Raw genomic sequence first — 25,533 nt, 5'->3', positions numbered from 1 at the left:
TGCTCATGATTCTGGACCTCACTGTTTCTGCCTCTTCGCCTTCAAAGAAGCAGCAAGAGGACCAAGGAAAAGCATCAGCAACTTGCTCCTCGTTTGGCTTCACCCTGTGGAAGTGTTGCGGATCGGGGCCAGAGAGAAAGGCAAGGAACGGCACAGTTGTGGTGAGGAATATGAGCAGAGAATAAAGTAGTTATGGGGAGAAAGAAACTAACAATACTTTACTGACGACAAATTGAACAAGGGCAAGGTATAACTTGGGAAGAATCATATTTAAGATACCTGCACTGAAGGGGGTTGGACTAGGTGACCCTTTCCCAACAGTTATATGATTCTATGAGTCTAAGGCCCAGTTGAGAACAGGGAGACATATTTGACTACACATCCCAAGGTAAACCACCTTCAGAACAACTTTTCTCTCTTGCTCCATCGACTGTCAAGTCTCAACTGTCTTCCTCGTTGACATGCAGACCAAAAAACAGAATTAACCCTGAATGATCTCTGCTGTTGTATATCCAACAAGGATGCACTGAGTCAAGAGAGCCCATGGAGGGAAACTTGCCTCCTGCAATCTGGTACTAGCTTGCCATCACACTCCACCAGGTGGATAAAAGGTGAGGGTGAGGAAGACCCATGAATGTCCCTCTGAGCATATCCTATGAAGTTGGGAGGGGGGGAATAATTCAAGGTTAGCTCTGGGAACCTTCAGGCCTGCATTTTCTTGGTCTTTCTGGTGTGGTACACAGATCACAGGATGGCTGCAGATCAAAGACCAAGGTCCCATTGAGGTGGGGGACATCGTGCTCATAGAACTGAATGTTCCTCCATATGAAAATCTCCCTCCATAAAGAAATCCAGGTATCAAGGGGAAGTGTTCTGCCCAGGCCCCATCTGCACCATGCATTTAAAGGAGTTATCATACCTCTTTGAAACAGTAATGGCTCCCGCACTGCAAAGAATCCTGGGAAATGTAGTTTGTTAAAGGGTGCTGAGATTTGTTAGGACACCCTTATTCCCCACACAGATCTACAGATCTAGAATCACAGAACTGTAAGCAATCTTGCTCGGTATTGATCTACTACACTGACCAGAAGCAACTCTCCAGGATTTTGGACAGGGAATATTCCCAGGCCTACCTGGACACACCAGGATTTGAAGCTGGGACTGGCTGCATGCAAGGCAGATGAGCCACAGCCTTTCCCCAAACAGCAATCATTTTGATGTGGAGTGTGTGTGTGTGTGGAAGGGTGGCAGGGACCTTCTCCAGCATCAAAATGAAAGAAACCTGATTTTGCACAGCCAAATTGTGAACATGATGAGGAATCTGCCTTATTCAAGGCCACCATATTTGTCCATCTGGGCCAATAATGTCTACTCTGGCTGGCAGCGAATCTGCAGGGTTTCGGGCGGAAGTACTTCATTTCACTTGCTACCTGATTTCCTTTCTTTCTTTTTATACTGCAGGTGCCAGGGATCAAATAAATCAGAACTGGGAGAAGATGCTTAACGCTTTCACTGCCTCCCAAGTCTCTCTGAAGAAGTTAAGGTGAAATTAAACCACCTTGGGTGCTTTCTGGCTGCAATATGAAGGCAAGAACAGAAATGTTTTGGGTTTGTTTTTTTAAAAAGAGTTCTGTAAGGTAAAGCGTCTTCCCACCCTCAACCCCAAAGGTTTCTCTTCCAAGCAGAAATATTATACCAAAATTCAGTTGTCAATACTTGTGTCGCATCGAACGCCTGTTAAGGCAGAAACGGGCCACTTCTTTTACACGCACGCCCATGAATTTGGCTTTCTTGTTGCTCCTATTTCCATTGCCTCGGAGTCCTCTTTCACCATAAACCAGAAGGCGGATGGGTGGGTTGGGGTGAGGGGGCGGAGGCAAATATTTATGGCTTTTCAGCAAGGTCAACACCAACAATAGCTCTGCCTCCCCAGTCGCCCACAAGGAGGGAGAGAAAAGAAAACAGAGGGGGCTCCCTCTTTTATGGCAGACGAAGAAAGCTGGCCCATCCCCTCTCTTCACCCCATCAGCCTTCACAAATGTAACCTTAGCTTTGCTGCTAACAAGCTTCCAGGATATCTTAATATTCTCTCTCTCTCTCTCTCTTTTAAGATGACTATGGTATGAATTAACTCCCCCTTCTCCTTCCCCTTATAAACCTCTTCATTTCATGCATTCAGTCTTGGCAGAGGAAAACCACAACATTCATGACCTAGGCAATTTTGTCCTGAACACGGATGGCATAAGGGTGATACCACCCCTTTTTTTTTGGAGGTGGAGAATTGGGCATAGCACAGCCTGTCCCCCCTCCCCCCCTCCTTAAACAATAAAGCAGCAGCTATGGCAACAGAGCTAATTAATGTAGCTCATTTGCATAACTAAAACCCTCCCAAGCCCATTCACAGTTCCTCGTTGTCTCCATTCTTAAAACCTGGTCGGAGGAGTTGTATTCTTCTTACCAGCCACACAAAAATGAAAGCAAAGGAGGAGAGGGGGGGGGGGTTACAAAGAAGTGGCTATGTTTGAATATAAACACAGCTTTAGAAATGTGATCTGCTTAAGTAACTCCAAATGAGAGCCCTTTTTCCAAGCTCTATATCCCCTCCAAAAAGCTTGGGGGTGGGGGAAGAAAAAAGCCCCTCATGACACCAGGAAAACACAGCGGGGGGGGGGCACCCAAAATACAACTGAAACAGTCAATTGGTGCACAGTACTAATAATACGATTGCTCGGGAGGGAATATGGGGATAAAATCCATTCTTAAAAGAACAACCAGGGAGTGGGTTAGAAGAGAATGGGTGAAAAGGGTTCGGACTATATCATATAACCAGAAGGAGGGGATACGTCTTTTCACTGCAAACACGTATCTGGATGATGTCTAGACAGTCATAAAAAGGGCAATTAAAGGGAGGCAGGCTGCAGTGCGCTAATGTCTCCTTCTGAGAAATGGAACAATTTTATAAACACACAGGATTGGCTTTTCATCCCTTCCACCTTTAAAATAAGCAAAAGAGGGCAGGCAGAGTTTGCCAGATAAGAAGTGGTGAGGAGAGAAAAATCATTGCAATCCGTTCCTAGATGAAGCCAGTCAAATTCACCTAACCCTTGTCTAGTTGTCTACTCCCCCCTCCCTCTGCCTGCACCTTAACACACACACACAATCAAATATTCCGCCTGCGTCCTGTCTAGACTGTGATAACAAAGGGCATTTCAGCCCCACAAGATGCGCTGACAGAGAGAGTGGCCATTTAAAGAGGCAGCATTGCCTTTCTCTGATGACTACCATTTGTCAGGTGGCCTTCACAAGAAAATAAGCCATTCTGGGGTCCTGAGGCCACCTTTCTTTCTAAAGTCCATGGTTCATGATGCAAAAAAAAGGTACCTGAAACAGCCCTGTGCTTTCAAAAACAACAAATGTTCTAACTTGTATATTTTAATACTAATACTAATAATAATAATAATTTGTTGTTGTTGTTGATTTTTATTATTATTATTATTATTATTATTATTATCCCACAGTGAAGACAGGACTGCTTGCAATTCATTGCAGAAAATAAAAAAGATGCTGTAAAAAAATTCAAAACTAGCAAATGTGAGTTTACGATTTGATAATTTAATTTACGATTTGATAATATTATATCATTTGTGGTTATGTACTGTACTCTGTAGGGTTGCCCCTCCTTAGCTTTTAGCACTGAATTGCTCTTATGTCCCTTCCCATGACCTTTGCTCCCTCCAGAATCCTGGGTAGCTGGGATTGCGAAATGATGCGTTTGGGGTGGGGTGGGGCTCTGACCTGCTCTTGTAACTTTAACTTCAGCTTGATATGCAGAAATCTGGAGCCTCTGCAGGCCCCTCCTGCCCCAGTAGAGAGAGTGCGTATCATCATCAACTGCCAATGTCTACAGCAGCAGTTACAAAGCACAGGAGCAGGGCCTGTTAAACAAGTTGGCAGTCCTATCAACTATCCTCAAGGTCTCCTCCTAACTTATACGGTTTCTTAAATGAATTAAACTGCTCAGGACACCTACATGACCCCCCCCCAAGTCCTTCAACTTAACTCTTTACTTCTCACATCCCCACCAGAAATAATGTGCAGTTACTTGTTAATCCCTTTCCCCAGCGGTCAAGGAAGCCATCTCTGTGGCCAAAGTCATTCTGCAACTGTGCGGTCCTGTGTATGTCTACTCCATCGTTAGTTCCGTGACACTCATGGACAAGTAAATAAAGAATTGTGGACAATATAAAGTTTCATTTATACTGATAGCCTTACATTAATGCTTATTAAATTTTTTAAATAAAAAAAATAGCAGCATGAATGTTGCGCATGATGAGCGCTGCAGCACAGCTACATTTTCACTTATCTGCACTTCCAGGAGGGTATGGCAATTGTCCAGAACTGTTGCGAATCAAGTACTGTGCAAAATTCTGCAAAAGCAAAGGATTCTGTTCATATAACAGATGGACCACATGGCAGCGATTCACAGATAAACCCAATAAATTAAAACACTGGCGTCCTACAGCGAGAGAAGTGATCGGCATCGTATAAATGCGTCTCCCGAAAGATAGTGCAAGTGAGCCCATCCACATGCTTTAGAGAAAGACTCAGTTCAGGCATAATATCTCAGCTGTATAAAACATGTTTTAAAGGACCAAGAACGAGTGCTCTCTGCCTGCATGCTCCCTCTTATCGTGCGCCATAATGCAAAATGTCCAGGGTTTGCCAAACCACAGTTTCCCATTATGTCCGAATTAAAACAACAACAACAGTGGTTTGATTTTTGACTGCAAACCAGGATTTGTGGGAAGAGAAGGGATGTGAGAGCATGTGCACACGGCATGCTCATTCTGAGTTTACAGGACCAAGTACAGTGTATTTTAACTGGGTCAGAAATAGCTCGCTCTTGACACCCTAACCTTACCCAGTTTGCTAGCTGATTAAGGAAGAGAAAAATACTTTAATCCAATTCTATTATTTGATATATGATCCTAGATCGGGAATGATTAATGTGCCTAGCTTACCTTCTTGAATTACATATTGCAAGCTACTGTGCAACGTTGAGGTTCTTAATAGTAATGGGGGGGAAACACACAAAAAAACCAATTGCGTTGTATGCACAGATCTAGCGGCAAACCAGGCCGCTTCCTGCGCTGTTTGTGTTGTGTGTTTTCTGTGCTGTTTGCACTGTGTGTTTTCCAGCATGAATCCCTGCCCATTTTGCATGGTGCAGTGTTGTCAGAGCACTTCAATGATGTCATGCCAAGTGTGCCCAAGACTCATACCGAGATGACTCAACATAAAAAAGTATCAGGGTGGAGGAGAAACAGATGACATTGCTCAGCACTAGCGACTCACGCGCAGCTTCGAACCTTTCGCCTTCTATTTGCTCAGCAATTAAAACACACACACAAAGAGTTAAGCGGTGCCTCAGCTCTCTTAGAAACACCATGTTGCCTTCCAAGCTGCCTACTTAAAAAGCAGCCAACTTTCTAAATGGTAGGCAGCAAACTGATCTTAGCAACTACACCAGCTTTATAAACAAAAGGGCAAATTGTGGGTGATGCAAAAAAAAAAAAAAAAAAAAAAAAACTCTTGAAAAGCTGGGCCAGTACAGGAAACATCCTTCCTCCTCCTAGGGTTAATGAGCTGCGGAAGACTTAAAATATCTTGAACCACACACAAAATCTGGCTTAACAAGATTTAGGCTTATCGTGCTTAAAAGAGACAGCAAAGGGTCCTTGGTTTTGGGGAGCGGGAATGAGTTTTTGAGGGGTAAAGTCTCCGTGATCAATTTCATGGCATGTTCACCCGGGGTCTGCTCTTAGCATCCCTAGGCAATTGGTTTAGGAGCTGCTGTTTAAGTCCCCGCAATGCTCTGGGGGCAAATGTAGCTAATGTGGTGGTCCTCAGATTTCTTGAGTCTACAGCGCTTCCCTGGCAATGTTGCCTGAGGTTGATGGGAGTTGTAGTCCGGCACCATGTGACTACCCTTCTTGGGGCACTGTGGGAAAATTTACATTCGGCTGTATATTGATATTCTGCAATACAGCCCTTACTCTGTTGTGTGAGAGCAATGGAGCTACAGTAGCAGAGGTGACCAAACCCGATGAAGGGCTGAGGTTCAGCAGCAGAGCATCTTGATCTGTATGCAGAAGGTCTTGGGTTCAATCCCCAGCTGGGAAGGACCCCTGCCTGAAACGCAGGACGGCTGCTGCCAGTCATTACCAACAAATGCTGACCTAGAAGGACCGTATAATAAGCCAGCTTCCCTATGTCTCTTATGCTGAAGAGCTCCAGCCATCATTCAGTCTGATGATATATACCTGAAAGTTCAGAATGGAAGAGCATGCTCCAAACTCTCCCTGTATTTTATACATGTGGATTTCCACAAGTGGCAGTTGACCTGACAAGTCTAAGTGCTACTGCTATTTTCTCTCTTCACCGCCATTTCTGCTTCTCTCTCTGGACTGGGTACAACACAGGGTCTTTTCTTCATTTTTTTTTTGATAGGTTTAGTCTTTTAGTGTGTTGGGTTGGGTATTTTCTTTTCTTTTTAAGGCTATGGAGAACAAGGGACTTGGGGGCAGGGAAGAGAAAGAGAATTGGTGAAAAAGAAGTGTAGCTAGAATATTGGGGCCAAGACAGCGGGCCACAAAATGCCCGTGTGGTTGCTAAAATCGTGTCTTCCAAAGGACTCACGGCCACCTTTGATCATTAGTTCTCGCTGTGAACAAGAGTTGTCTTGTTTGAACGCTGGTCAAAGCAAAACAACTATTCAGAATGAGTATGACTTAGACATCTTGTATCTCACCAAACCCAACTGTCCCCATTCCTTGTATTGTGGGCTGTCAAGATACTTAAAAGTTTCTTTTCCTTCCTTCCATCCCAGGCAGGCAGCAGACACAGAAGTCTATCAAGTCTCTTAAGGGGCTGCTATACCACAACAAGAAAATATTCACCAAACACATATCAATGTGCAAAGTACACTTTAGAAATAGCTGTGTGACGTAAATGTGTAGGGCATTAGGCTGAGACTGCAGCCTGGTTCACATGCCGTGCCAAGCCTATGGCCTATTCCCAGGGCCAAGAGGAAACAAACCAGAGTGTTGGCTTAACATTACCTGTGAAACAGCTTGTGGTTTATTTCTTACCGAACAAGCCAAGACCAAACCACCAAGACCACCCAATGAGTCCATGGCACAATCATCCACATCTAGCCCCAGTTGTACATGCTAGACCACTCATGCGGCTCAATCCTGTGCATGTTTTCTCAGGTTTAAGTCTCATTTGTAAGTGTGCAGAGCTACACTTACCTACCTACTTGGGGGGTAAGCCCAATTGAACACCATTGGAATTACTTCCAAGTAGACATGCATAACATTGCACTACTCCTCGTATTTCTGAGATGGAAAAGTGGGATCAGTAACTTCCAAGCCTCTAGCCTTAAACTGCATCATGCAACTGTTGTTACGAGTGATGTGGGAGGCCTGAAAGTTTGTCTCTGAAATTCCAAATTGGACTTGCTACTGTTTATCAACATTTATTGGGCTGTATGAGCATCAATAATTCCTCTCTTTTTCTTCCCCACCTCCCTTGTTCCTTGCTACTGTTTATCAACATTTATTGGGCTGTATGAGCATCAATAATTCCTCTCTTTTTCTTCCCCACCTCCCTTGTTCCTTAATTATTATTTTAATAAGACTGCTCCCAACTTCACTGCTCATTCCACAATAGCCCAAGGGCTACAACTGTTCATTAGACAGAATTTCTCTTTTAATTGCACTGACACAGAGGCGTAGGTTATCTGAAAGAAATTACTAAAAGGAGCCATGAAGGATAGAACCAGATTCTTTTCTTTCCCTGCCCTTTGGAAGGGTTTGCATTATCGCACTGCCCGACTTCCAAAAAAACACACTTTTACGTTCTACAAACAGCAAGTCCTGAAGTCTACACATGGGATTTTCCTTAACATATGTAGCCATTTTAAATCCCAGTGAACCCTTCCTCATAAAAAGAGACAGAAGGGCTTTATGGCACCACTGTAAGAACCTAAGAACCATCTGCACTGAATCAGATCAAAGGTCCATGGAATCTGTCATTTTGTCCCCAACAGTGGCCAACCACTGGCCCCAGGATGGGCAAAACAAGATGGAGGGTGTCAGCCGGTGTTGCTTGCCCAAAAAAGCATCTGGTGATAAAAGAGGCGGGGAATCTGCAGATGTCATTGGTAGGCTCCAGCTCCCATCAGTCCCAGCCAGCATGGCCAACAGACAGGGATGAGCAGAGATGTAGTCTAGCAACATCGGAAATGGAGTTCACATCCAAAGAGCTATAGCCATTTGGGGCCTGAACATTTATTTACAGGGCCAGCTTGAAAGGTGCAAACTCTAAAACCGATACTTCCAAGCGAGCGTGCTTAGGCTTGCAGACTTACTGCTTGTGACAGCCTGGTGGATGAAGCAATGGAGTCAGCATGGACCTCGATAACAAGAGGAACAGATGGCCTCACCACAACAATTGCAAAGTTAGAGCATTGTTTGAATAACTGGAACACTGTTTTGCATGGTGTGTGTGTGTGTGACTTTTAAAAATAAGATAAATGCCTTACTATTAAAAAAAAGAGAGAGAGAGGGTTGGGGGGAGAGAGAAAGTATTGGCTCTGCTTTGTTGCTAAGGGAGTTGTATTTGCCTAGAATCCAACAAAGATATTTAAAATTCTGTTAATGTGTTGCAACAACACCCCCTTCCCAAAAGACCGAACATCTTGTGTGTGGAACGCGGTGGAAAGAGGGACGTCAATTGTACCCTTTCCATGAAGCATACGCTGCTTAGACCTGACTGCAGTGTTTTAGCAGTGGAGGGGTTTTTTTTTTGGGTATCTTGGTCCTCAACGCTATTTGGCAGCTTGCTCGAGACTTATTGGCATAGGGTAAAAGGTTTTTATTTAGACTGTGTCAGCTGAGAATCTGTGCATGTAAGAACTGGAGTGGGAGTAATCTTGACTGCGTTTCAAAAGCACGTTTCTCTTCGGGAGCTGCCTTGGTAATTATAAAAATTGAGCGTGCTTAAAAAGCGGGGCCTGCTCTCTGCGGACGAGCCCTGGCTTTATTTCCCAAGCACAACCCCCTATTGTGGGAAAACATCCACTGTTCGGGAGAGAGAAAATTGGCTGGGAACACTATCCTAACCCCGTGACCCCTCCGAACAAAAGGTAGAAAAAGTGTCTAGACCTCCAGTCTGAATGCAGGAGAAGGCAAGTATTGTATTATCGAGATACATGGCTTGCTTCAGAGAACAGAGGCTGGCATATACTTTTCTGGGGTGGGGTGGGGGTGGAACAGGAGGGAAGCAGAAAACAACTTGGAAAATAGTCTGCATGGAGATTGGGGAAAGTTAAAAGTCTATGCCTGATCCAGTTTCATCATTTTAGAATGCAATTTTGCAGGACACAGTGTAACGAGAGAACCAAACTGTGCTGACTTTTGCACTTAAAACCATTCTGAGAGCCCGGAGTGTGCAGAGACAATACTGGCCTTCTCTATGGAGACTGCAGCACACCAGACAAAACATCTTCAAGAATCGCTGCTCTCTTTTTGTTGTTGTTCTGAAAGGAGGGCTGTATGATTTTCAGATTATTCTCGCCATTTTTGCCATATACATCAATCCAACCGTTTGAAGGCGAAAGTCTATGCATGTTCCCTTTCTCTCTTTTTGCAGAGGGAAGGTGTCCCACTGATTTTAGTGGCCCCTCCTCTCCAGTAAACAGACAAAGATAGAATCAGGCTGCATAAGCATCATCTGAACACGCTTTGTGCCACAATTCATCCAGCTGAAAGGAATTTGAACCTGCCTCCTTCCATAAGGCACCCTGGGCGCTGAATTGTAATACTTTTGGGAACTTTTCTAATGAGCAATTTGGGTTTCTTTCAGAGCAGGTTGTTACAAGACAAGAGGTGTATTTCAGATCCTCCCCTGGAATCGTGAGCCTAGGAGGATTGCAGCCAATCAGTATACCCTATTGAAATAACTGGAGTTTACTTTCATTAAGCAAATACTGCAAAACTAAGACAGGATGAAGCAAAAGGTTGCTCACTATTAAAAATATCAGATCCTATTTTGCAATCTCACGCATTAAAAGTTGTTAAATGTGCAAACGGCCTAGTCCTGGAATCATAAGAGTTGGAAGGGAACCCAAAGTTCATCCTTGCAGGAATCTCAGCTAAAGCATCCATGACAGATGACCATCCAGTCTCTGCTCAAAAACCTCCAAGGAACACACACTGGAAGTTGCAGGTAGAAGACAGATGCTTGGGCTTTGTCAAAATTTGATGAAGCTTTGTCCCTGCAAAGCTTAGGGAGGTGTAAGGGCCTTGGTTGTGCAGGGCACAAAAGCGTTGTGTGCATGTGCCTCAAACCCCTCTGTCCAACCGGGATGCCACAAACTCTTGCTGCCTGTGCCACTTGTGGCAGACTGGCCACCTGTCACCCAATTTGGAGGGCAGAGTTTTGTATAGGAAACTTCATTATACCAGGTCAGACCATTTGTCCAGCTACATCAGCATCGCCAGCGTTTTATTAATTGGAGATGCCAAGAATTGCGTGCAAAGCAGGTGTGGTCTACCACCAAGCTACAGCTTCTGTCCACAGACCTCCAATGAACTCACAGGAATTTGATGCACCTCAGGCCCATCAGACTCCCATAGAGAAGACCAGAGTAGCCACAGTGGAAGAAATGAACAAATAATTGACTGCAATGGAAGACCCACGATGGAGGTCTAATGTCAAGATGTCTGCAGCATCTTCCGCCGCGTGAAGCAACTGTTAGGGATGTAGCTGAATGAAGAACTCCCTGACCTGATATAAACCCAGTTACAAGGTGCTCTGCTGCTTTCCAGTGGCAATTTGCGTGAGTGCAGAGAGCCATTTTTTTCTGCAGCCACAGAGGCAGAACCACCACTAGGAAGCAGCAGCTGGAAATGGAGACTGGGTTTTCTCAGATGTTCTTCCTCCATGTGGAGGTTTCCTTTGGGAATTGTTGTTGCTGTTGTTGTTATACTTGGGCAGCAAATTCCTGAACTGGAGCGATGTTAAGATGTGCCACAGCTGCCAAAGATGAGGAGAAAAGGCCACATGTTGCCCATCTTCTTTGGAGAATGAGAGCTGCTCCTTTCATGGGATTTAGTAGGTGCTGCTACTAATGTTTATTGTGCTTGTATCCGCAGACAGTGGCCACACATCAGTTTGTAAGCCCCATTGAGTTCAATAGGATTTACTTCCAAGAAAACCTATTTTGGATTGCACGGCAACCTGAGGAGCCTCCTCTCCTAAGAGGAGGAGGAAGCCGGAAGCTGTGCTCTGCCTGTTGTGCGTTGTGTTTACTTTGCAGCTGCCTCTAGTTTAAAAGCAAGGGGAATATTATTTCTTTCGGTTAAAAATACACCAGGGGGAAAGAAACACTCATTGGTCTATGTTATTTACACTTCTACATAAGTCTCAGCAATGTGTGAGAAATGGCAGGTTATGCAAACCATACTGCCTTAGCGGTCATGTGTGTGTGTGTGTGCATTAATGTGCATGCACAGTTGACACAAGACGCTCCTTTCCTCTCCTAGTTAGGGATTTACAGCACAATTCCATATATATCTAGTCAGAAGAAAGTGTCATTGATCTCACTAAGACTTATGGCCAGGGATGTTGTTAAGGATTGTGGCCTTAACTTTGTGAGGCTGCAGGGGGGGGGGGAGTAGCTGTACCCTAAGGAGCAACTAACAAAAAGCAAAGAGTCTTGCATCTGATGAAGTGGGTTTGTGCCCATGAAAGCTGAATAGCATAATATATATTTTTTCATTGCCACCAGGCTTTTTGTTGTTTTTGCTGCAAAAAACTAACATGGCTACCCATCTGTGAATTGAGCAAACTCACACTTACAGCATTTTAGCAAGGCATCCCTAAAATCTCTCTTAAAGTCATCTAAACTGAGGTAGGAATTTACAATGAGTAAGTATTAGGATTATTAGGCCTACCCCTGGTCAGTAAGGATTTTATCCACCTGCTAAAATGGAAACCATCAAGTAGACTCTTCCATCTCCTTATGTGAGGGAGTTCTCAGTACAGCCCTTTGCATAACCTAGAACACAAGGTTCTAGTGAAGATATAGACAGCTGTGAAGCTGCCTTATATCTAGCCAAGACCATTGGTTCATTTAGCTCAACTGGGTGGTGGCAGCTGTTCAGGATCTCAAGCATATACAGTGGTACCTCGGTTTACGAACTTAAGTCTGTTCTTAAACCGAGGTGCGCTTTCCCTAATAAGGCCTCCCGCCGCTGGTGCCCTTCCACCATTCGGCTTCCGTTCTTAGACCGAGGTAAAGTTCGCAAACCAGGACACTACTTCCGGTTTTGTGGAGTTCGTAAACCGAATAGTTCGTAAACAGGGCTGTTCTTAAACCGAGGTACCACTGTATCTTAACCTGCAAGCAGGGATACTGGAGGTCCCAGACACTGATCATGTAACCTTCTGCATGCATCACATTGTGTTATTCCACTGAACCTTTTCCCAAAGCTTTGCTCTAAGGTCCACGCCCTCCTGGCATGTAGAAGGGTGGTATTCAAAGTCATGGCTCTTAAAGGTCAGTTACTGCAATGAAACTACTGTACGCAGGTGAACAGGGAACTGGAGGAAGACCAGGGCACTGGTGTCTTAAGCCTCAGGCAGGTGCCCAATGATGCTGACCCCTGGTGCCTTCCTTGCCATGGCATCTTAACAGCTGTAATCTCTGTAAGGGCTGTAATTCTTCCCTTGTTCCTAGGAAATAAAGCAAGAAATGCCTAATAATGCTGCAAGGGTATGCTGTTATCTTTTGGAAATGTGTAGAGCAGTCTCCCGGGAGGAAGCCTGAAACCTCACAATAATACTAACAAAGCTTGTGAATAAAAAAAAGAAAGAAAGCACTTTTGGATTTGAGAGAGCGGCTTTTTTCTCCTACCAATGTACAGGCTGAAGCTGCAGACAAGACCTAGACAACAAAGGCTCCAAGAATAACTATCTGATACAGGGAGGTCTGCCTTAAACCAGCTTTTTGTTAAAAAAAAAATCCTCAGAAGCTATGAGGATATTTTGCTATGCTGTGCACTTGCTCCCCTTTTTGTCTTACATTTAATGGGGGGAATTGGGAGGTGGGGAAGCAAAGCAAAACAAAACAAAACACCCCCCAAACCCCTCTGACAGAATAAGGAAAAGACAGGAAGGCCAGATTTATGCTATAGGAAGTCTTGAGAATAATTTGGCTCAGGAAGATGTCACTGTGAGGGCCTTTTGTTGCAAAGCGCTCCTTGTAATCTCACATTTCCTTGCAGACCCATCGTCTACTGCCATGTTTTTAACACCATAAATAAGTCTGATTGCTGAAGAATTGATGCTTTTGAATTATGGTGCTGGAGGAGACTTTTGAGAGTCCCATGGACTGCAAGAAGATCAAACCTATCCATTCTGAAGGAAATCAGCCCTGAGTCCTCACTGGAAGGACAGATCCTGAAGCTGAGGTTCCAATACTTTGGCCACCTCATGAGAAGAGAAGACTCCCTGGAAAAGACCCTGATGCTGAGAAAGATGGAGGGCACAAGGAGAAGGGGACGACAGAGGACGAGATGGTTGGACAGTGTTCTCGAAGCTACCAACATGAGTTTGACCAAGCTGTGGGAGGCAGTGGAAGACAGGAGTGCCTGGCGTGCTCTGGTCCATGGGGTCACGAAGAGTCAGTCACGACTAAACAACAACAACAACAACAATATTGAAGATCAGAATGCATGGGGTTCTTTCTTGTCCAGAAACGAGAAACTGGTCAATGAATCCAACATCCTCTCGGCGGACATTCAAAGGGAAGCCTATGTTCTCGGTACAAACTTTCCCAACCTGGTGCCCGCCTGATATTTTGGACCAGAATTCCCATCAGTCCCTGCTAGCATGCCCCTGTGGGCTAGGGATGGTGGGGTCTGTGGACCAAAACATCTGCAAGGCTCCAAACTGAGGAAGGCTACCCTACTGAAGGGGCGACGCACAACTAGCGAAATCTCGAAAATGCTGCATATAAAGCCTTAATTGCACCTATTGCCCAGGATGTGCCTCAAGCATTTAGCAGTCTTCTTGAAAAGCGGCAGGCATGCAACTGTGAGCAGCACATCCAAGGTAATTTCAAACCATTTTATGAGGCCTGACGATAGCAGCTCTTCATACAGGACAGCATGGAACACAATTAGGTTTTGGCAGCTCCTGAAATACTTAGCCGAACCAGTTTACCTGGTGGGAAAGTTGTGTGGCCAGACATTCAGCGCCTGAAGACATTTGAATGAAAAACAAAACCACCACAAAACAAGCTCAGCTGTCAGCACACCCATTATTTCTGTCTCAGCAGCACATGCAACAACTTCTTTATAATGTGGTTGCCAAATAAATACCTCGTGTGTTGTGGGACATCCTGTTCTGTTCTGGACTGGGAGTGGGTGGGTAAGAGAGAGAGAAAAGCCCATGGAAGAGATATCTCATTTGCTAATATTAGGGAAAGGTTGCATATTCACATAGGCAAGGAACTTATTACTTGCTACCCATACCTTCCTGAACAGTTAGGTGAACAGGGTCTTATCAAACTTCTCATTCGCTAATACTTCAGATACAGCCATGCTTAAGAATCCAAAGAGTTGAAACTGGCATCTTCTTCTGCAGTCACTGCCTTTTTTCATTGAATATTTTTTTAAAATCCAAAAATTGAAATTGCATCTACAAGCCCTCTCTGTGGGGCAGAAGCAAGAGCTCCCACACACCAGCACAACTTCTGAAACTAACTTTTGCTTTCCAACAGCTCGTGTGCTCCTCCTTGTGAGAATACTACTGGTTTTCTGTATGCACAACAGTGGAATTAGCTGAGAAAGAATTCCTTTGCTCAAGATAAAAGGGTCACAAATCTAAGCTAACTTAGAGGGCAATTCCTCTTTCATTTAGCAGAAGCCAGTGTAGACAGAACTCTAAGCTAATGAGTCACAATAAAGACAGAGGTTAATTATTTTCTTGTTGTTATCAGCATGTGAACAATATTGGCCTTGCAGGCAAGTGCACAGACGTTCCTAGTCCTCAACATTTCTTGACCTATTGAATATCATTTGTGGCACACCGGAAGAACCAACTCTCTTCTACTTTCCAAAAACTGCCTCATCCACTGTCTCTAGAGAAGGGGTTATTTACAAGCCAGCATAAGACGTAAGGACCCAGCTTAGTAAATTAACAGCCCTGTGAAGATACTGTAACTCACAAAATGTGAATTATGGCAAGCAGTGGGCACCAGCCTGCCAAGTGTGGGATAGAAAGCAAACTCTTCAGGTTTGCTAACTCCCAGAGGTTTATCCTTAAATCTCACTATTTGACAGATATTTCCAAGCTTAAATTCACAACACCCATGATAATGATCTTAGAAACCTAGGGTTTAAGGAAGAAGAGAGGCAATTGTCAAGCAAGTTCCTCCTGGGAAGTTCTGGCAGATGACACTGGGATTTCCTGTGAGTAAATAAATGTTTCACAGTCAACTTTGCAGCCTTGCCCCTCAAAACCATTTCCTGGTGAAGGTTAAGTGCATTAAAAGCCGTGGAGTTTGGAGGCAAGCATTCAGAAGACCAGCTCACAACTTTTCTGGTCTTCTGGTTAAGTATGTCTCCAGGCCAGTTGCTGGTGTGTTTCTCTGGCAAGCTCTCTTTGCCACCGTTAACTGCAATTGTATGTTGGAGTGAGTAAAACCCTGTGTTGTCCATACCTCATCTTCCTAGGCTGGAATAATCGTGGCCTCCAGTTTGGCTGGGCTGAGATCAGGCAGTCAGAGAGTGATAGGCTTCTAGCCCAGTGGAGGAAGGACTGGTAGTTGCAAGGAAGGGAAACAGAGCCCAATTTGGCTGTTAGGCAAACGAAAAGAGGCTGAACCTTTTCCCCCTAAGTGAGGGGTTCTCAAGTGCTTTGCATACTCAAAAATCAGTCCCCAAAATGTGGGACTCCCTCCCCATGGAGGTAAACCTGGCATATATGCTGAAAATGCGCCTCTTTATTCTGGCAATAAATAGTTAAGACATTTTATTAGGCGGAACCCACCCCTTTTGCTGAATTTATACTGTTCTGTTCCATTTGGAACACTGTTCACTGTTTTCAGTTGTTTTTATAATTCTATATTGTATTGCTTGTAACCTGCCCTGGGGTCTTATGGTGAAAAGCTGGTAAGAAATCTCAGAAGTAAACAAAAATATGGTATGGATGAAGTATTAATAAAATAAATAAATACAATTTAACCAGAAGGATTTAAATAGATGAACAAGGCTCGGACACCCAAAAGCACAACCTTTTCTCTTTTTCAGGAAAAAATGACAATGCTCCACAGACTTCCTGTGAATTATCAGCCTGGCACCCTCAAAGTCTTGTTTCAGATGAGCTGCCAGTTTTTTAAAAAAAAGTAACACTGATGTACAGGAACGCTTTTGAGACAGGTTGCGAATAAAGCGAACATGCAGAGCACGCATTAGAACATTATCTTCTGGGATGCACAAAAACAAAGCACGTGAACTTCCACTGAATAGCGTGTTAACACTAGACTGCGTGCCTCCGATAAATCTTTATTTAAATGCAGGACCTTGGACCATTTATCAGGAATGCCACGACAGAAGTGAAAAATACCACTAAGATCAATGCCAACAAGTTTATTACCGTCCCTTGCCCTTGGTAACCTACTAATCAAGGGGTGGGGGGAGACAGTCAATTTGTTTAAACTTTCTAATGCCAACAACGGCAACAGAAATCTACCCATAGATATTCCATTGCAACCTGAGCCGCGAAGGGCAAGCAGCAAAACGCATCTACGCTCTTCATTTTATAAAGGGTGTGCCTCTGTGTGGGCCACAGCCTATTTCATCAGATGCACAGTGACTTTTCAAATCAGCAAGTTCTAAATTCATGGACAACATGACCCCATTTCTTAGAAGATGGTGAGATAACTTGTGTGGGACTTTTGTGGCACTGCAGGAGGGAAGCTGAGACCAGACAAACCTCGGCTCTGTTGAACTTCAGGAGTTTGACAAAGACTTCTCTATTTCAGCAGGCATTTTAAGGAAGTTTTATATTTTTGTGATTAATCTTAATTTTATCCACTATGTGCTTTCTGTAATTTTTATGCGTGCTGCTTAGAGAATTGGGTAATTAAGTAGATATTAAATAGATAAATGTTCCTGGGGAAAAAGGAAAAGATCCAGCGCTATTAGAATGGGGTGCTGCTTTTGCCTTTCATCAAGCGCTTTGCAAAGTACGACGAGGACAAACAGAGCCTAATTCAAAAGTTGGTAACTCAGAGAATGGCCTTTTACTTCAGTAAAACTCAATGCAAAGTAGGTATGATCCTGATAGTATAGTTAAGCGGTCTTTGCAGCTGAAGTCTGAGGAATGGATACTGGAAACTTTGATTCAGCCAATTCCAAAATCCTTTCCTTACAATAAGAAAAATGCACAGAGTTCCTTGGCTGTTCTACGCATTGGGCCCGAACTGGGATGCAGAGAGAGAGGCAGGGGCAGAGAATTAGGGTGCACTGAGGCAAGGAGATCGTTGTGTAAAACTTCCTGGTTATAATGCTAGTGCTTCTGCCCTGGTTTTTAACATTCCTTTCACACCGAACTTCCTCTTGCACTATGGAACAGTGCATTTTTAAATCAATATTCCACCAGGTCATGCTAAATTTCATTCACACCATTGATTGTGGTGCGACACAATAGCAGAGGTCATCGGACACCTTTTACATGCATAGGCACTTCACCTATGGAAAGAGTGGGGCAAACCTGTGTGCCAGAATACTGCACCAAATTTCATCACGTGAGCGGCAGTGGTATGATCCATGAAAACCATATAAACATCACAGTGCAAGACTCCTATGATTTTCCAGGTTAATGGAAAATTAACCTAGCTGCAGCTACAGCCTACAAGAGAAGACTCCCTGGAAAAGACCCCGATGTTGGGAAAGATGGAGGGCACAAGGAGAAGGGGACAACGGAGGATGAGATGGTTGGACAGTGTTCTCAAAGCTACCAGCAAGAGTTTGACCAAACTGCGGGAGGCAGTGGAAGAGAGGAGTGCCTGGCGTGCTCTGGTCCATGGGGTCACGAAGAGTCGGACATGACTAAATGACTAAACAACAACAGCCTAATATTTCCAAGAGCTAATTTGTCGTCGCCATCAGTTGCACATGCAGAAGCATTTCCTGTTCTCAGTTTTAGCATCAGTTGTAGCGTCCCAGTATTGTTATTTCTAGCAAGTATTTTTATTTCTGTTTCTGTTCTCCATCACATTTCCGCTACCAAACATTACAACCCAAATAGGGTCACCACATACACAACTGAACTCATGCAAAATAATACCTAGAGCATGTTCACAGCACACAACCATTGTAATCTAAGCAAAATACGTAATGCAAAGCTACAACATCTTGAATTTACTTCCCTGGAAACGAGCAAAGAATCAGTGGAATCGATTGTAGAGTTGAAGGGAGCCTTGAAGGCCACATCCAGTCCAACTCACTTCATGTTGACAGAGATCCAAATCGAAAGCATCCCCAACAGATGTCTTCAAGAAGACTTCAAGCAAACAACGACCATCCACCCCTCTCAGTACTTGGTTATGTTGCTGAATTGGAACATGGCAAGCTGCCTTTTAATGTCAGGCTGTTGGTCCATCCAGCTCAGTATTGGGCCAGTCAGTGGCAGCAGCAGATCTCCAGGTGGAAACCTTTACCTGGCCTACCTGGAGACACTAGGGGTTGAACCTGGAATCATTTGCATGCAAAACATGTGCTCTGACACAGAGCTATGGCCCAGGAAGACCAGCAGTGGCAGGAAGCTTTCCTGAAAACATTAACTGATCCAACTTCCATATACATCTCCCTGAGAGTTCCAAAGGTGTGGGGCCACCACTGAGAAAGCCATATCCCTAGTGCCTGCATGTGTGTTCTACAATTGTGAGGAAACCAATGCCACCCAAAATATCTCACTCTTCCTTCAAGGAGTCCAGGGCAGAACAACCCTGCAACACTGTGAGAAAGGGACTTGCCCAAAGCCATCCAATAAGCTTCATGGCCAAGGAGAGACCCAACCTTCATCTTCAAGTTCAAGTTCACCTATTAATTTCCCACAGGCAAACCAGGAAACCCAGTTCAAAGCAGTACCTGGAGAGCAGACCAAGATTCAGCGAGTGTTACTGCAATGCAGGGAGTCTACTTTCCCATGGTGATGCATGGAATCTGGATCAGCAAGTGCTTCATTATGACACTGGAGAAGTATCCTAGTTTCTAAGTTGTGCAGAGCCCCACCCCGCAAAAAAATGGCTGGGAATTTATGTTTTCCACATGAATCTGTATGGGAAAAGATGACAAAGAAAGGTGGGGCCACCCTTGCAAGATATTCCACTGGAGCAATAAAATGCATGACAAAATGGTCAAAATATGCTCATCAGCATCTGCAAGCAGTTTCTCCACTTTCCTGCATTGAAAATAACTCCAAACCCAGAACAGCATATAAAAGCAATTCTTAGCACATCTATTCGGTTTAGAAAGAGTCATAGCACAGATCTTATTGAATTCGTTGTGGGTTTTTTAATGGAGCAACTCCAGCTTCAAAATGGTGGGGAAATTATGATTTGATCAAAGCGGCTGACCATTGAAACATAAAGAAAATGAGAGCAAAATGCCTGTTCTTGGCAAAAAAGGAAGAGAAAGAGCATAGATTGGACTATGTTGAGGCAAGGCCCTTCCACCACTTGCAGAAACCATAACTGAGACTTAGAATTGGGAACTTCTGGCCTTCCAAGTGTTGCTGAATGCCAATCCCTATTAGCCCCAGTCAGTTAGACCAATAGTCAGGGATCATGGGAGCAGTGTGAGAAACTCAGATATATACTGTATTTTTCGCACCATAGGACACACCGGACAATAGGATGCACTTTTTTTTAGAGGGGGGAGAACAAGAAAAAAAAATGCTCCCCCTCTCTGCCCAGCGCCCCTTCAGCGAAACGGCAGGAGGCGCTGCACAGAGAGGGGGAGAACTTTCCCCCTCTTGTTTTCCCGCTCTAAAAAAAGGTGCCGTTTAAGGTGCGTTCAGGCGGCTACCTTGGAAGCCTGAAGAGCGAGAGGGGTCGGTTTGCACTGACCCCTCTCGCTCTCCAGGCTTCAGGTTCCTTTCAACCTGCTCTTTGGGGCTGGCGGGGGGAAGCCCACCACCAGCCCCAAAGAGCAGGTCAGGGAGCAGCAGAAAGGCGCAGCGGAGAGGCTCCTGCCATAGCCGCGCGTCACCTCTCCAGCCAGGAGAGGGTCACGAGGCTATGGCTTCTTTAGCCCCGCACACGCTCTCCCGACTGGAGAGGTGACGCGCGGCTGTAGAGGCTCCTGCCATAGCTGTGTGTCACCTCTCCAGCCAGGAGAGGGTCGCGGGGCTATGGAGTCTTCGCTCCATAGGACGCACACACATTTCCCCTTCATTTTTGAAGGGGGAAAAGTGTGTCCTATAGAGCAAAAAATACAGTAAGCTAGGCACCAAATGGCTCCCTAAGGTTACAGTCGCCAAAACAGAATGTCTAGTTGCCATTTGGGGGCAAGATGGCTCAAAGCCTTATTTTTCAAATGGTGGACTGACAACATCTGGTTATTTCAGATGACAAACTTGAGAACTTAAAGAAGAAAAGTCACTTGACCCAGGGACAGTCCACATATATATTGGCCCATTCCTATCTCTTTTCCTTAATAGTTACACACCGAGCATTCGTAACATAAGAATATACTTCACAGCTGTGAGCAGGGCAGTGGGGTGGGATAAATGAAGACAAGCCACAACTATTACCGGTAACTACAAGGCTGTTCACTGCTCCTGCTCAGGCTGCACAGAAAAGGTATTTTGATTCCTAAAATTCATTCTGATTGTGCAAATAAAATATAACTGATAACAGGATGCGGCATGAGTGTGTGGAAACAGTCAAGATCCAATGAACCCCAGATATGCACCTCCAGATGGTGGAGATGTCAGATGCCATCCTGGGGCCCAGGCATCTTCACTTGGTCGCAGGGGGCTGATAGGCAGGTGCAAAATGCGCCTGGCGCCTGGCTAATTTCGAACAGTGAATGGGAGCCATCGTTCAGCAACACCTGGAGGACCACAGGCTCTCCATCCCTGATTCACAGACCTCCTTCCCTGAATTTGAAGTTCCCACTTGGGAACTTCTTCTTTTAACAAATTGCTCACATTTTAATATATCTACTTGTATAACTCTTATTTCTAAAAACAGATATCCGTGAGAAGCAACAGGAATAGAATTCTTCATAGCGTAATATTATAAGACAAATCAGTTCTTCAGCTTTGTGTTCTGCTCAGTTTGCCAGTTCTAATCTTAATATGTAGTTAACCTCTTGCAAAGCATATCTTCCAGATCACACAAGACCTGCACAGAAGCTGAAAACGCATGTGGGTTTTTGCCAAAGCATTTCCTGCTGAGATTGCAGGCCTTTTGAAGAGCTCTGCTTCTTTTGACCAACATGCTTTCCAGTAAACTTATTCTGCTTATCTAAATTAAATTTGCAGTGCGCTTTTGACATCTCAGTTCTGGCAAAGCTCATCCTTGCGAGCAAGATTCTGGTTGAAGAAACCACAGTGAGGAAACAAAAAGTTGTGTAGAGGAAGTTGACTTCTTTTTAAAAAAGAAAATGTATGGACAGTAGATCAAGTTCAACAGGAAGTCCATCTGCTTTTACATGCAGAAAATCTTGCATGCTTTGATGAGGGAATGAAATGGCTAATAAAATGCTATTTCGTAAGCAATTTCAATAAAGCCACGAACTTTGTGCACAGCCTTACTCCAACCACTTGAATACAAATCAACGCTTCTTTTGCTAGATCTTACAAGGATCCCCGGAGGCACACCAGCTGCAACAAGCTTTGTGGGCCTCACCTTCAACTATTTCAGAAGTTGTCCAAACTTCTTCACATATGGTTCAGTAAGAAGTTTTGAGGTTGATGACTGTGTGCTTATTCATAGTATCAATGGGACACAGAAGGTCTGCCTTGCTGTGTTTCCCTTCTTCCAAAGAAAAGGGTTTTATTCATAGACCGAAGGGATGGAAGTAGGGACAGAATTGAACAAATCAGGGCGGCCGGGAGGGGGGGGAGAGATTATATATATATATGTGTGTGTGTGTGTGTGTGTGTGTGTGTGTTTAAAGACTTCAAATGAGAATTCTGTTTGCACAAGGTTAAACTATGCAGGAGACTTCAGTAAAAATTCCTAGACGGGTAGTCAAAAAGCACACTCAGATTCTGACTCGGCCTACAGCAAAATAGGAGATGACACACACTTCCTTCAAAAGGCTGTTCAGAATAAAGCACATGCACCTTGCCAAGCAGTAAAGTCTCACAGCATGGAAGAAAAGAAAGGGCTTTCACTAGTCACGACGGTTGCTACCATAAGCATTCAGCATCAGCCAGGGTTCAAGGAGCATGTTTAATTTTACAGAACGTAGAAGTCGGCTTGAAAGGAAGGAGCCACAAGTACCAAAGAGAGGGGAGATCTGTTCCTGCCAATATGCCATCTGTCTACCATACGGGACTTTCTCAGTCTGAGGGCCACACTCCCTTCTGGGCCCACATGCTGCTGGCGGATGGGACCAGAGGCAATGTGGGTGGAGCGATGTATGTGAGTTTTACCTTTGCATACCCTCCAGCATGAAGGTAAAGGGACCCCTGACCATCAGGTCCAGTTGTGACCGACTCTGGTGTTGCGGCGCTCATCTCGCTTTATTGGCTGAGGGAGCTGGCGTACAGCTTCTGGGTCATGTGGCCAGCATGACTAAGCCGCTTCTGGCAAACCAGAGCAGCTCACGGAAACGCCGTTTACCTTCCCGCCAGAGCGGTACCTATTTATCTACTTGCACTTTGACGTGCTTTTGAACTGCTAGGTGGGCTGGATCAGGGACCAAGCAATGGGAGCTCACCCCGTCACGGGGATTCAAACCGCCGACCTTCTGATCGGCAAATCCTAGGCTCTGTGGTTTAACCACAGCGCCACCCGCGTCCCTCTACCCTCCAGCATCTTCTCACCCAAATCCAGGGCATCATGTCCCCACACAAAATGGCTTTCACATCTAAGGAGCAGGGAGGGAGGAGAGGCAGGGCCATAAAATGGTTGCAAGCAGGGCCCCTCCATCGATGGGAAGGGACCTACCTCTATATGGTTGCACACACAGAGGGGGGGGGGAGAGAGAAGCTCCTTGTACCTCAGAACAGAAGGATGGGTGTTCAATACTCTGCACAAACAACTGGGACAAAGCAAGTCCCTCACAAAACAGAGAAGAAAAGGGTCTGCGCATTTTGTCTCCTATCTCAATTTTTTCATCTGCCAGAAACATAGAATTTTTAAAAAAGAAAGGAAGGTGGGGGTGATGGTTCTTCCAGGGGAAGCGGCAGGTCTTCCCCCCACCCCGATACCCAAGGGAAGAGCCAACGTGGTCTCATGTATTGTGTATTTTTTTTGGGGGGGGGGGAGATATTTACTGGGACCACTTGGAGCCACCATAGAAGGTGCTGGTGGGTATTTCAAAAGGGTGTCTCTTCAATCCACTGATTTCCAGGAGGCTCAGTCTAACCAAGACCACATCATATTCTGAGCGGGGAGAAATAACATAGCAGAACTGCCTCTGCTGAAGACATCACAACCAACTGCACTGAGGGTTTCCCTGCAAATTCAAGCGAAACCCACCCACAGCTTAGGGCCTCGCCTCTGTCAGCCCAGACCAAAGGAATGTTTGGAAGAAAACCCAAAGGCCCATGACTAACTGTTAGTGGACATTCACAGGCATCTAGTCTCTGCAGCGGAGAGTGGAATGTGGAGCAGGTGTGGCAGGAATGGAAGAGGAACAAGCGCTCCGGAGTATTAGTTAGTTCCACTCCCTGCGTCGTACGTTGCATTCCCCAACTAATAGCAAATAAGTCAACTGTGTGGCACAGTGGTCAACAAAGCCCTGCTCCACCATGCTGGAGGATATTTGGACAGAGGGGAGGGGTCACTCTACCTAGCCCTACAGAATATTAGAAATACAATAAAACATCAAACATTAAAATCTTCCCTATACAGGGCTACCTTCAGATGTCTTCTAAAAATCAGGTCGTTGTCTGTTTCCTTGACATCTGATGGGAGGGCGTTTCACAGGGTGGGTGCCACAACCAAGAAGGCCCTCTGCCTGGTTCCCTGTAGCTTTACATCTCATAATGAGGAGACTGCCAGAAGGCCTTTGGAGCTGGACCTCAGCATCTGGGCTGAACGATGCGGGTGGAGATGCTCCTTCAGGTGTACAGGGTCAAGGCCGTTTAGGGCTTTAAAGGTCCACACCAACTCTTTGAATTGTGCTTAGAAATGTACTGGAAGTCAATGTAGGTCTTTCAGGACCGGTGTTATATGGTCCTGGCGGCCGCTCCTAGTCACCCGTCCACCTGCTGCATTCAGGATTGGTTGCAGTTTCCAAGTCACCTTCAAGGTGACCAGCGCATAACCAGCGCATGGACCACTCTTGAGAGACAGTGTGTGGGCAAGGTAGGGTCTCAGCCGGCGTACCAGATGAAGCTGGTAGACAGCTGCCCTGGACACAGAATTGACCTGTGCCTCCGTGGACAGCTGTGAGTCCAAAATTACTCATGGTTGATACTGATAGCTGGCCAATAATGGCAGTAGAGATTGCACAAGCTGGAACCACAACTAGTTTTAATTATGGGATTACAGCATCTGGGAGAGCACTACAGTATATAGTTTTGGCACAGCCACAGTAGCAAAGGGCAAGTTTTCCTTGTCACATCAGTCCGGTGAGGCAGGTGTGATCTACAAAGGGTATATGAGCTAGCTGTTTCCAGTAAGCAAGAGAAAAACAAAGAGAAACAGAAAGTAATTACAGCGTCTAGACAGAGCTGTTGCCACATAGGCCATTGTGGAAGTAGGACCAGGCATGACAAGGCAAAATCTTGTTTGGGTTTGCTTAGCATGATAACATTTCTAAGGCACGGTTGCCTTCTTTGGAATTGTAGGCTAGCCTAAAAGCCCATTAAAACCCAGCAGGGCATACATATTCCTTTGGAGAGAAACCAAATGAAAAATCCAACTCTGGCAGCAACTCCAAACAATGTGTATTCCAAGACTGCAAGGTGTTGGGTGCATGAAAAGTGCTGCTGTGTGCAGGATCTTACATAGGACATTAAAATTACGCAGTGCTCCACCAGTATATATGCAAGTCCCAAGCCAAAGAGATAAGTAACTATACAATATACAATCCTCAGAAGATACCTGAAGGCAGTCCTGTATAGGAACCGTTTTTTAATGTTTAATGTTCAATTATGTTGGAAGCCACCCAGATTGGCTGGGGCAACCCACTCAGATGGGCAGGGAATAATAATAATAATAATAATAATAATAATAATAATAATAATAATAATTATTCTCCCATT

At 44.9% G+C, this 25,533-nt stretch overlaps 1 protein-coding gene and 1 long non-coding RNA gene across 3 annotated transcripts in view; both read right to left on the bottom strand.

The window, feature by feature from the left end:
• PMEPA1 (prostate transmembrane protein, androgen induced 1) overlaps positions 1-25,533 on the bottom strand; it is a 91,449-nt gene that overhangs the window by 42,587 nt on the left and 23,329 nt on the right. The gene's annotated exons all lie outside the window — the stretch shown is intronic.
• On the bottom strand, positions 4,304-17,767 carry LOC310680465. Its single transcript, XR_014512792.1, has 2 exons — positions 7,669-17,767; positions 4,304-7,588 (listed from the first exon to the last, which is right to left on the bottom strand). It is a non-coding gene; the product is annotated as an uncharacterized lncRNA (long non-coding RNA).

The sequence above is a fragment of the Podarcis tiliguerta genome, assembly GCF_965153285.1.
Source record: "Podarcis tiliguerta genome assembly, chromosome: 6".
Classification (NCBI taxonomy): domain Eukaryota; kingdom Metazoa; phylum Chordata; class Lepidosauria; order Squamata; family Lacertidae; genus Podarcis; species Podarcis tiliguerta.
The sequence above is the reverse complement of the archived record's forward strand: the minus strand, read 5'-3'. Positions and strand labels throughout refer to the sequence as shown.